Here is a 13,695-nt window from a genome sequence, read left to right on the forward strand (position 1 = left end):
GTGCCTGACCTGAAATCTACAGGTCCTTCTCAAAATATTTGCATATTGTGATAAAGTTCATTATTTTCCATAATGTCATGATGAAAATTTAACATTCATATATTTTAGATTCATTGCACACTAACTGAAATATTTCAGGTCTTTTATTGTCTTAATATGGATGATTTTGGCATACAGCTCATGAAAACCCAAAATTCCTATCTCACAAAATTAGCATATTTCATCCGACCAATAAAAGAAAAGTGTTTTTAATACAAAAAACGTCAACCTTCAAATAATCATGTACAGTTATGCACTCAATACTTGGTTGGGAATCCTTTGGCAGAAATGACTGCTTCAATGCGGCGTGGCATGGAGGCAATCAGCCTGTGGCACTGCTGAGGTCTTATGGAGGCCCAGGATGCTTCGATAGCGGCCTTTAGCTCATCCAGAGTGTTGGGTCTTGAGTCTCTCAACGTTCTCTTCACAATATCCCACAGATTCTCTATGGGGTTCAGGTCAGGAGAGTTGGCAGGTCAATTGAGCACAGTGATACCATGGTCAGTAAACCATTTACCAGTGGTTTTGGCACTGTGAGCAGGTGCCAGGTCGTGCTGAAAAATGAAATCTTCATCTCCATAAAGCTTTTCAGCAGATGGAAGCATGAAGTGCTCCAAAATCTCCTGATAGCTAGCTGCATTGACCCTGCCCTTGATAAAACACAGTGGACCAACACCAGCAGCTGACACGGCACCTCAGACCATCACTGACTGTGGGTACTTGACACTGGACTTCTGGCATTTTGGCATTTCCTTCTCCCCAGTCTTCCTCCAGATTCTGGCACCTTGATTTCCGAATGACATGCAGAATTTGCTTTCATCCGAAAAAAGTACTTTGGACCACTGAGCAACAGTCCAGTGCTGCTTCTTTGTAGCCCAGGTCAGGCGCTTCTGCCACTGTTTCTGGTTCAAAAGTGGCTTGACCTGGGGAATGCAGCACCTGTAGCCCATTTCCTGCACACGCCTGTGCACGGTGGCTCTGGATGTTTCTACTCCAGACTCAGTCCACTGCTTCCGCAGGTCCCCCAAGGTCTGGAATCGGCCCTTCTCCACAATCTTCCTCAGGGTCCGGTCACCTCTTCTCGTTGTGCAGCGTTTTCTGCCACACTTTTTTCTCCCTACAGACTTCCCACTGAGGTGCCTTGATACAGCACTCTGGGAGCAGCCTATTCGTTCAGAAATTTCTTTCTGTGTCTTACCCTCTTGCTTGAGGGTGTCAATAGTGGCCTTCTGGACAGCAGTCAGGTTGGCAGTCTTACCCATGATTGGGGTTTTGAGTGATGAACCAGGCTGGGAGTTTTAAAGGCCTCAGGAATCTTTTGCAGGTGTTTAGAGTTAACTCGTTGATTCAGATGATTAGGTTCATAGCTCGTTTAGAGACCCTTTTAATGATATGCTAATTTTGTGAGATAGATATTTTGGGTTTTCATGAGCTGTATGCCAAAATCATCCGTATTAAGACAATAAAAGACCTGAAATATTTCAGTTAGTGTGCAATGAATCTAAAATATATGAATGTTAAATTTTCATCATTACATTATGGAAAATGATTAACTTTATCACAATATGCTAATATTTTGAGAAGGACCTGTATATGATTCGATTGAACTGACTTAGCCCATTTTACAGTTACAGATCTTTCACACAATGCAATGGGAAACAACACACAATTATTTTTAACTCTGCTTTCCTCCCTCCCTGCTGGATGGAGTAAGTTTGGGGTCAAGTTTAGCCTAAACCGGCTCAGTTATGGTTGAAATGCAAACACACCCTCCATTTCTGCTACCTGTGCAACCCCTTCTCTTTTCCAATAGTTATAATCAGTCTGACAGAGAGAGGTTCCCCCAGTCCTTGTGGTTTTTAGTATAACAATGACCACCAGTGGGCTCTACATGGACACACTATATCAGTGTATTATTTTACTTAGTACGCCTACACATAGCCCATTCTAAAATGGCCAAACTCAAACAGTAGTTTAATCTAACCTCCCCAACAACCCCATACCATTCCCTTTGTGAAGTGCCTTGAGACGACATGTGTTGTGAATTGGCACTATTAAAAGCAGAAAGTTGAAAGTCATCCAGAGTTGTTTGTTTTTATCTGTCGACTTAAACATCCTTGTGGAATTTTAATTTAAAAGACTTGGATCAGCTACTTTAAGCGTCCTAACTGGGAGTTGGGCTGCTGTTGGCAGCTTTCAGTGAGATCATGGACTGTACAATCTGTCACAAAACCTATGAGGGACTAGACAGAAAATAAGAGACACGGGCATGCAGATCAATGATTTCATTGTCTCTATTGCCCAGTCCACAAGGATTTTGCTTCTACAGAGATTTTTAGATTTCTCAGAAGGATTCATAGATTTTTAGATTTCTTAGCATTTGATTTGTTTTTCTGTGTTCTTTGTGATTGTATTGTAATTGTATGTACAGCGCTTTGAGTGTCTCGTTACTGAAAAGCGCTATATAAATAAACTTACCTTACCTTACAGGCCTCCCTGCTTACCCCTCTGGTCCTGTCACCCTCTTCCTGCCCATTACAGGCTGGTGCATCAGACAATGACCATTCTAACCTCGATCACATCAAGCGGCCTCCCAGCTAACGGCCTTGGAAGAGCACCTGCCAAATAATCAGCTCACCCATGGAGGAAAACAGGAAAAACTGTGTCTTGCAAAACTATTCACACCCCTTTATATTGTGTCATTTCCAACCACAAACATTTAAAGGCATTTCATGTGACAGACCAACATAAAATCATTTAAAATGATGAAGTAGAAGGAAACTCATAACATTTTTTAACAAAACAATCTGAGATTTATATTCAACCCTACTCCTTAGTCAATACTATGTAGAGCCACCTTTCTCTGCAGTTCCAGCAGCTTTAACCATCTATATACTTTTTTGACATTTTTGCTCATTCTTCTTTCAAAATAGCTTAAGCTCAGTCAGACTGGATGGAGATCATCTCTGAAGATCAGTTCTCAAGTCTTGCCACATATTTTCACTTGTATTTAGGCCTGGACTTTGACCGGGCCATGCTAACACATAAATATTGCGTTGACCGAAATCATTGGCTGTATGTTTAGGGCTGTTGTCCTGCTGGAAGGTGAACCTCCACCTGCAGCCTCTAACAGGTTTCATCTAGGATACTCCATCTACCTTTTCCCTTCTGAAATAAAGCATGATGTTGCATCTCCATGGAGATGGTGTTTTCATGGTGGAAAAGTGAACATGAAAAAGTTGATTACCTGTTCTTGGCACTGTAAGGAGCTTTCCAGTCCACTGTGGCCCTGACCAGTGCTGGTGTCACTGTCCATGATGATGCAGCCAGCTAGTCTGCCACCATTTTTAAGTAGAAGAAATCCATTATTCAAAGATGCTACAGCAGAAAATAGTTATTTTTCAAACATGAGTGCTTCAGTAGCTGCTTAACGTAAAAAGTGTTTTGTATAGAACTGACTGAGGTTTATCACTGAAGTAAACACCATATAGATCAGTAAAACCACCTGGAAACTGTTGCATATGATGTTCAGGAGCTGCTAAAAGAGGCTCTGCTGAAGTTTGCAGATATAAAAAATGTATTTAATCACTTTAGACTTCAATGTCAATAATCTACCAGCAGATGAATTTTAATGAAGCATGCAGCTATGATACCTGTGGCTACAAAACGCTTTGTAGAAATACAATCCAGTCTTTTAAAGCATGGATGGCGAGCCTGCAGACCACTGAAGCCCCTGATGAACAGCTACTGATGGAGAAACGCATCTGGACACAGCAGCCACCATCCCGCAAACAGCTTACAAGAGTCTTTTTAAACTATGACCTCTAGAGGCTACATGTGGTGGGGAATTAAACTCCTGCATCCCGGCAGAACGGACGAAGATCAGGACGCCTCTCCGAACGACTCCGGAGTGAATCAGACCAACTAACTAACTGAGAGGAGATGACAGCTGGAGCTCAATACGGAGAACTTTAGCAGGTAGGCTAACTTTAACCTGTCAGTTTCATTCTACAACATGGAGAATTGTTTATAGATTACTTATGAAGACGAACGAGCTACATAAGTAACTAGCTAATCACAAATAACCTTAAATTACAACTTTTGGTGAGATGCAGCCTAGTTGACGGTCAACTACTTCCGGGGGGTTTCTAAGGCTACAGAGCTATGTGGAGCACGTGACAGCCGACGCGTTGATCTTCTGTTGGATGTTCTCTCGAGAGAATTCGCTTACCAGTCATGTCTAATACGCACGCGTCTTGTGACGTAACGGAATGTGACGCATCATAGGCACTCTACGTTAAATATCTTTTCATTCTGAGTAAACATCACTTCAAGAAGAGTAGGAAATCAGATCGTCCTTTTTTGAGTTTTCGGTCCAAAAAAGCTTTTAAAAATGTCTCAGTCCAACAAGCAAATGAAGAGAAATATCTCCATCTCAATTGACAACGTGGAGGACATAATACTACCTCGTTTGAACACTTTATCACCAGCACAGTGGACCTTGCTGTCCCAAGGTCTGAAGGATTCACATATTACAAGCGTTCTGGCTGACATACTTAGCGACATTTTTCAACAATGTGTGGAAAATTCATTGAAAATCGTGGTTCCAATGATTGAAGACACTATGGAGGCCTGTGCACTGACTGAAATCCCAGATGAAAACATCAGGGTGAATTTAAACAGTTTGATTACAGCAGAAATGGCCACCGCTCTCCAGGTTTCACCAAAAATTTGTCACAGTGGGGAGGAGTTAAACTCATTGATGGAAAAGGAGGTCTCTCAAAAAGTAACTTCTATTGCAAATGTGATCATAAGGACCCCCGTTTATCCTGTGGAACCTGCCGTGTATGTGAGTGCCTGCTTTTCCAGCCTAAGAAATCTCAACAGAATGGTTTCCAACGCAGTTGAATTTCTCCGAAAACATCTTAACAGAGCCAGAACAAGTTGTGCTGACAGATACTGGAGCAGATTCATGAAAAAGCGGGCCCCAAGTGTGCCTCCACCAAAACCAGAGACTGCATTTGAACTTTCACCGAAAAGCGTTTCTTCAGTCGTAAAATCTCCCTCTTTTCTGGCTTTAGTTGGTGAGGGAATTACAGAAATAATAAAGAAACATTCACATGATTCATACGATACCAAAAAAGCAGACGATGTTACAGAATTTTGCCCAGCAGTTCAAGTGGTAGAAGCAATTAGCCAAACTATCATTGAGGATCTTCATTTCTGCAAATCCGAAGGTTCAGTTAGACAGAAATATGAGAAAAGTTCATGCATGCCACATTTTAACTTGAAAAAAATTGTTGGTGATATCAGAAGCCTATTTTCATCAAAGCTCAAACCCGCTCCAGCTGGAAGACAACAAATAACCAGCAAACCAGAATTTTCCAGCTTTGTCAAGCAGCGGTTTTCCAGTATGGTGTCTTCGTTGAAGAAATCATTGGATTCAAGTGACACAAAGGTGGTCAAATTGAAACATGACCCAGGTAGATCAAGCAGACTTGTGTGCCTCATGTTTCCTGGATGCATCCCTGAGGTTTCATCAGATGAGGAAAGCCCAAAACATCGAGACTACACAGGGACAGACCACATTCCTAAACTGGATTTTCAGTCTATCAAACCTCAGATTGATAGCCTGTGTGCAGGAAACCAATTTCGAAATGACAAGATCAAACAGTTTGCAAAGGAACTGACAGATACATTATATGTTAATATCATGAGGAGCCATTATTATCAAATTCCTGTTCCTCCAGAAGGAAAATGTCTTTTAGACTGTGTCATCTCTAGCAAGAAAATAAGGGACGCTTCCAGCCAAATACAAGTTTGCCCTGAAGTCTTCTATGCCAGAGCAGAAGACGAGGTAAGGGCATTTCTCCAAAGAATCTTTCTCTGGATAAAAAATGAGGAAACCTATCAGATAAGTGAAGAGGATAAAGTTTCCAGTGTGCTCTCAGAAATCGACAATCTGGTTAAACAAATATGTGTCACATTGACCCAAATAAAGTCTCCAGAGCCCTGTGAGCCACAAAATGAAAAGGACAGTAAACCAAATATTTCAAGGGAATTTGCAGACAAGTCTAAATATGATGAAGCAGACAAGTCTAAATATGATGAAGCAGACCAGTCTAAATATGATGAAGCAGACCAGTCTAAATATGATGAAGCAGACCAGTCTAAATATGATGAAGCAGACCAGTCTAAATATGATGAAGCAGACCAGTCTAAATATGATGAAGCAGACCAGTCTAAATCTGATGAAGCAGACCAGTCTAAATATGATGAAGCAGACAAGTCTAAATATGATGAAGCAGACCAGTCTAAATATGATGAAGCAGACCAGTCTAAATATGATGAAGCAGACCAGTCTAAATATGATGAAGCAGACCAGTCTAAATATGATGAAGCAGACCAGTCTAAATATGATGAAGCAGACAAGTCTAAATCTGATGAAGCAGACCAAGTCTCTTTAACGTCTGACATTGAGTCCTGGATTGGGACACGTGAAAGATTTCTCAAAAAGATGTCAACCAGCGATGGGTTTACAGCATCAGGGAATATTTATTTCAGTTGTAATGATGAAATTCAAACTAACATGTCAAATCAGGAGGCAATTGAAAGTAACGTCTCTGAGAACACAGAACTAGAGGAAGGTAATACATTTTTTGTAATGAGTGCAGTTTTAAACTGTTCAAAGAAAAATGGAGGGCCCCTTACATCCAAAGAGATGGGAATGATCCTGTGTCATCTGTCAGGAGTGGATAATGTAGAAAAAGACTTTACTGTCAATATATACAATGAAAACACTAAACAATTTGTTAGAGAAATCACCAAAGATCTAAAAAACGAGTTTGGCTCCACTGAAGCAGTGTTGAAGGCTATGATGTCAGAAGCTGGCCGTCCTTTTAAGAGTGCTGTATTGAGATTTTTAAAAAGTTACTTTAACATAAAACCCCCGAAATCTGCAGTTCAAAGGTTCTTTTCAGCAATCACAAAACCTTTTAGGAATCTTTCCCGAAAGCAGAGAGTATCTTCTTCCTCCCTGTAGATTACAGACCACAAACATACACAATCTCTGGCATCCTTCTGCAAACCAAACCATTAACATTTTAGTAATAGCTAAAATAACTTTTTATACGTGTAGATATGATCTGCCATTTGATAACATAGACCAAACAAATTTCAGGAATAACTCCTATTAGCATAATATTTTTCTAGGTCAGGGCAACAAGGGTAAAAATCCCAGCCTAGCTTTGATATTTAAAGTCTCTCCTTTGGGTTTTCGCCAGGTGCTCCGGTTTTTCCTATTAAAAACCATTCATGCAATCTTATTGGAATGTTACCCTGTAATGGACTGGTTTACAGCTTAAAAGACTACAGGCAGACGTTGTCTTATTACAAGAGATTCATAAAACTGCCACAGCTGCAAATGATCTTAAATCACCTGAGTTTCCTAATCTGTTTTCCGCCTGCTATAATTCTAAGCAAAGGGGAGTAGCAATCTTAATTCACAAAAATGTTAACTTTACAGTATTAGACAAAGTTAGAGATCCAGAGGGTAAAATCCCAGCCTACCTTTGATATTTAAAGTCTCTCACTTTGGGTTTTCGCCGGGTGCTCTGGTTTTTCCTATTAAAAACTATTCATGTAATCTTATTGGAATGTTACCCTGTTATGGACTGGTTTACTTCACCACTGCCACAAGAACGGCCGAGGTACTTTAAGGGACAAACACATCAAATTCAAATTAAGAAATTTGTAACCAAATCAATTCAGTACATTCCAATAATTCTCATTCATGCTTTCATCACCTTGAGACTACTGTAATAGCATTCTTTATGGTTCATCATCCTAAGTCCTTGATAAACTCCAAAACATACAGAACTCTGCTGCTCACCTACACCCGCTCTCTTGACTACATCACCCCAGTTATCCAGAAGCTCCATTGGCTCCTTGTCCCCCAACACATTCATTTCATAGTTCTCCTTCTTACTTACAAAGCCCTTCATAACCAAGGCCCTTGCTACCTCATCAATCTGCTCCACCATCACATTCCTTCACGCAGCCTCCGCTCCTCTGATGCCGACCTGCTGTCTCTACCACCCCACTGTGACCTGGGGGGACAGAGCCTTCTCCATAGCTGCTCCCACCCTCAGGTGCTCTCTCTAACCACATCCTTGATTGTACAGTTTTATGTACATTCTAATCACATCTTAAAACTCACCTTTTTAGAAATGTTTTTAATGTGTGATTTTTTGTCTAATGCTTATCCTGTGTTGTTAATGTCTAGTAAGATGTACTTAAGTGTTTTGATCTTATAATTTTGTTTGATTCCTGTAAAGTGTCTTTGAGATCTTTGAAAAGCACTAACCAGATAAAATGTATTATTATTATTATTATAATTGTTATCAATTTAACGGCTGAGCCTGCCAGAATTTGTATCCCCTTCCAAAAATCGATTGACAATGTCCCATGTTCTTGATTTTTGGATCATAAACATTTCTTATAATGAAAAAGTACTCCATAAATTTTGTAACTGTTATCTCTTGAAATGTAAAATTTACAGGGGGATATGAAAAATATCAGGCTGACCCTGCCATAATTTGTATCCCCTCCCAAAAATGGACTAACAGTATACCACATTCTTGATTTTTGGATCATAAACACTTCTTATAATGAAGAACTACTCTTGAAATTTTGAAGCAGTTAGCTTTTTAAATGCAAAAGCTACAGCAGGATACAAAACATATCAGGGCCAGTCTGCCATAATTTGTATTCCCATCCAAATAATGGACTAACAATATCCCACATGTATATGTATATTTAATGGCATTTCATGTGACAGACCAACACAAAATCATTTAAAATTATGAAGTAGAAGGAAACTCATAACATTTTTTAACAAAACAATCTGAGATTTATATTCAACCCTACTCCCTAGTCAATATTATGTAGAGCCACCTTTCTCTGCAGTTCCAGCAGCTTTAACCATCTATATACGTTTTTGTACATTTTTGCTCATTCTTCTTTCAAAATAGCTTAAGCTCAGTCAGACTGGATGGAGATCATCTCTGAAGATCAGTTCTCAAGTCTTGCCACATATTTTCACTTGTATTTAGGCCTGGACTTTGACTGGGCCATGCTAACACATAAATATGCTTTGACCTAAATCATTCCATCGTAGCTCTGGCTGTATGTTTAGGGCCGTTGTCCTGCTGGAAGGTGAACCTCCACCTGCACCCTCTAACAGGTTTCATTTAGGATACTCCATCTACCTTTTCCCTGCTGAAATAAAGCATGATGTTGCATCTCCGTGGAGATGGTGTTTTCATGGTGGAAAAGTGAACATGAAAAAGTTGATTACCTGTTCTTGGCACTGTAAGGAGCTTTCCAGTCCACTGTGGCCCTGACCAGTGCTGGTGTCACTGTCCATGATGCTGCAGCCAGTCAGTCTGCCACCATTTTTAAGTAGAAGAAAATCCATTATTCAAAGATGCTACAGCAGAAAATAGTTATTTTTCAAACATGAGTGCTTCAGTAGCTGCTTAACGTAAAAAGTGTTTTGTATAGAACTGACTGAGGTTTTATCACTGAAGTAAACACCATATAGATCAGTAAAACCACCTGGAAACTGTTGCATATGATGTTCAGGAGCTGCTAAAAGAGGCTCTGCTGAAGTTTGCAGATATAAAAAAAGTATTTAATCACTTTAGACTTCAATGTCAATAATCTACCAGCAGATGAATTTTAATGAAGCATGCAGCTATGATACCTGTGGCTACAAAACGCTTTGTAGAAATACAATCCAGTCTTTTAAAGCATGGATGGTGAGCCTGCAGACCACTGAAGCCCCTGATGAACAACTACTGATGGAGAAACGCATCAGGACACAGCAGCCACCATCCCGCAAACAGCTTACAAGAGTCTTTTTAAACTATGACCTCTAGATGCTACATGTGGTGGGGAATTAAACTCCTGCATCCCGGCAGAACGGACGGAGATCGGGACGCCTCTCCGAACGAGCTCCGGAGTGAATCAGACCAACTAACTAACTGAGAGGAGATGACAGCTGGAGCTCTATACGGAGAACTTTAGCAGGTAGGCTAACTTTAACCTGTCAGTTTCATTCTACAACATGGAGAATTGTTTATAGATTACTTATGAAGACGAACGATCTCCATAAGTAACTTATAATGGCATGTTACATGTTACATGTTAAACTCATGTCTTCAATCGGCAAAGTGAAATTTCTGGCCTTCTTATTCCAGAAACCTCTTTCATGAATTTTTCTTTTCCGTTGGCCAACATGGAGAATTAATTAAATCCACGTGGGACCTCTTCTCCAGAATGATGCGCTTCAGTTGCTGGTCCGGTTTCCAGCGTGAAAAGCAAATGGTGGGCTAACTCATACTCTGTTATATAGTTGGTAGTGGCCTTAGAGCTGTAACGCCCTCGTCCTATCAGTGGCCACTGGGATTTGTAGTAATGGACTGTCCTGGGATACAAAATGGCCGCAAACATCGGAAGGCCTGGTAGCGTCCAGCAACGTGGAAATGGTCCAATATTCAGCAAACAAGTGGTCCAACATTCCCCCCTAGGTTCAAAGGGTGAGATGAATGGCAGTCTTTGAAGCTACTGGGACCATTCTGTCCTTAGCTGAACATTCAGTGATCCGTGGTGAAGTAAAACAAAACAAAATGTCTCTGTGTTCCTCAAAAGCCTATGATTGGGCAGGATAGAAGTTAGCCTGGGCAGGGCTAAACTCTGACTAACTAATACCTTTCTGTGTTGTTCAATGAGAAAATACAAAACAATACATTCATATCATCATTACATTCTTTTGGTCATCAGCTTTTGGTAGCCTGAGACAAAATGAAACAACAATAAAAGATACCGTATATATATATATATATATATATATATATATATATATATATATATATATATATATAAAATAACTAAATCATGGTTCATAGCTTATTCGTCCAACCAACTTCCATTAGGCACTGGAACTTGGCTGTGTCATTGGCAAAGGTGGTGCTATGAACCGTGGGGGAATGAATGTGAGGGAATTGCCATTGCCATTACTGCCGTCATGACCTACCCGATTACAAGGAGAACTACCATAACGGTCATAGTGTGGGTTTCTGTCCATTCTGTTCGCCTGGGGAACTGAGGGAGAGGTGTGAAGCTTAACTCTGCAGGGGTGAGGCTGAACTTAATTTGTTTGGTACCTTCCACTACAAGTTGTTCTTCAATACTAGCATCAATGCTGAAATTATATCCTTTGAAGGCATCCATAATTTCAATTTCTGTATCATATCGATTGAGATTAAGATGATGAAGGATTATGTCTCCAAGATGGAGGAGTGCACCTTGGGGTACGGAGAGGAATATCGTTTGGTTTGGTCATTTTATTCGGGTAACTGTGTCATGCTGATCGTAGGATAGCAGGGCTTCTGTCACTGGTGTGCTTACAAGCCATCGATTGCCCACACGTTCGACCTTGGTTTCTATTCCTACGTCCTTCAGAGTTACTTTAGCTTGACAGTTTTGTTCAGGAGATCCCTCCCTTAAACCACACATGTAATCGGTGACATCTCTAATAAAAGGATTACTTGGACAAACCCAATGGAGGTCCTTGGTTTTGGTGCACAAGTCTAAATTGGGAATTAGGTAAAGTTTTGCGTCGGCCTCGTGGTAAGCTAAGAGTGATGGGGTTTTCAGATGTACGTGTGTATGCGCCTTCCAGAACCCGACATTTAACACTGTTTTAAGCCTGTATACATTTGCTCTTTTGATGATAGGGAGTTTGAGCATAAATCCTATGTCTAAATTATCTGGATTGAAGAAAATTGGAATTGTGCTGCCTAAGCTATAAGCTAGGTGTGTTTGTGGAGGTTGCAAGGTGTCTGTTGTGGTGGACTTTAGGATTTTGTCTACTAAATCCAGCGGAACTAGGTAAGTAAGTATCCGTCCTTTGGTTAGGCTGTCTACCGATGAACCAACCTCCCTAATCAGGTCTTGCATCAAATCTCTTACAACCTGTGTGTACATCAAATCATTCTTGACCACTTCTGTGAAGGTTTGTAGTGCATGCAGGGTATTGTTAATAAGAGTGGGGTGTAAATTTATAGTAACCAAGGTGCCCTGGAGGGTCTTGGTTTGTACTTCCAATAGTCTCTGTTGGAGGAGGAGTCTGTTGGATTTCCGACATTTCTTCATCTAATTCTTGCACATGCCTCTGAATAGTTTTCAGGCTAACGGAATTTGCTGCTGAAAGGCCAATGGAAAACAAAGATCCCAGCGCCGCAGCTGAGGCTATCAGTCCACCTAGGAATCTCTTTGGGTGTTTACTGCCACTGAGGTCCTCTTCGGTGACCATGAATTTCTGCAGTTGTTTGAGGATATAGATTGTAGTTTGTTTGGCATGGTCTATGGTGTCGGGGGTTTGAGTCCCCTGCGGTCTTCCTTCAGTCATCAGTGGAGGAAGACGGATGTGTTTGCGGTACACGTCCCATGGGTCTAGACGTACGAAAACCCTCTGCGTGTGAAGTTTACAGTGTGTAATAAGGAGCCCGGTGGTGTCTTGCAGGACTGTGCCGGTTGGGGGTCCTATCTCTATTACACTGGTTGGTAGAGCAAGTGTGGAGCCAACAAGAATGCCAATCATCCAGATGACCTCCATCCTGCAACAGAGAAATCTTGATTATAGAAGGGAATTTTTATGGGTGGAGTTGTTAGTGATTAGTGCATGTTAGTGTGGGTTTATTTTAACATGCACCTATCTGGCCGACCCTATGCACTATCCTCTCCTCCCTCCTGTCCGGAAGGGAGCCCTGTTCCTGTGGAGGAGAGTCTTTTGTAGGGTTTGATCTGGTTTGCATTAACCCGTTTGTACACCGGGGCCTGTTTGGATTTTGAGATCCTTATTCTGTAGGCCACTGGTGAGAGTTTTCCCACAATTTCGAAGGGGCCGGCCCATTTTGGGAGAAATTTCCTGGAACGCCCGGCTGGTTGAGCAAATCTGAAGTAGAAAACTTTTTTGCCCACTTCGTATTCACGGTGGGCTCCTTTCCGGTCATAATATACTTTTGCGCCCTCTACGCTGGCTTCCAGGTTCGTTTGTGCCCAAGCGAATGTGGATCTGAGGTGCTCCTTCAAGTCTGCGACATATTGATGTGGTGTGTAGGCAGTTGTCACACTCACATCTTCTGGATAGTACAGCAGATGTAGTGGGAGGGTCATTTGCCTTCCAGTTATCATCTCAAAGGGTGTTACTCCTGTAGAGCGTTGGGGGGTGGACCGGATGGCCATCAGGACCAAAGGGAGTTTGATGTCCCAGTCTTTTCCGTTGCTGCTAACATACTTCTTTAGCACGGCCACTATGGTACGGTTCATTCGCTCTATCTGACCCGACGATTGTGGGTGGTTGGGAATGTGAAATTTTACTTCCACTCCCAGAATGTCAAAAAGCGCTGTCATGACGCTTGAGGTGAAATGTGTTCCTCTGTCTGAGTTAATCGACAGGGGAAGACCCCACCGGCTGAAAACATGGTTCAGCAAAAGAACAGCCGTGGTTACAGCTGTGTCGTTTGGTGCAGGTAAGCATTCAACCCACTTAGTGAAACGGCACATCACTGTTAGGAGGTATTTATTACC

At 41.4% G+C, this 13,695-nt stretch overlaps 1 long non-coding RNA gene across 1 annotated transcript; it reads left to right on the forward strand.

Moving 5' to 3' along the window:
• Positions 1-2,006: 2,006 nt before the first annotated feature.
• Positions 2,007-10,809, forward strand: LOC124883291. The gene is made up of 2 exons (XR_007042147.1): positions 2,007-4,017; positions 9,981-10,809. It is a non-coding gene; the product is annotated as an uncharacterized LOC124883291 (long non-coding RNA).
• The last annotated feature ends 2,886 nt before the right edge of the window (positions 10,810-13,695 follow it).

The sequence above is a fragment of the Girardinichthys multiradiatus genome, chromosome 17 (assembly GCF_021462225.1).
Source record: "Girardinichthys multiradiatus isolate DD_20200921_A chromosome 17, DD_fGirMul_XY1, whole genome shotgun sequence".
Lineage (NCBI taxonomy): Eukaryota > Metazoa > Chordata > Actinopteri > Cyprinodontiformes > Goodeidae > Girardinichthys > Girardinichthys multiradiatus.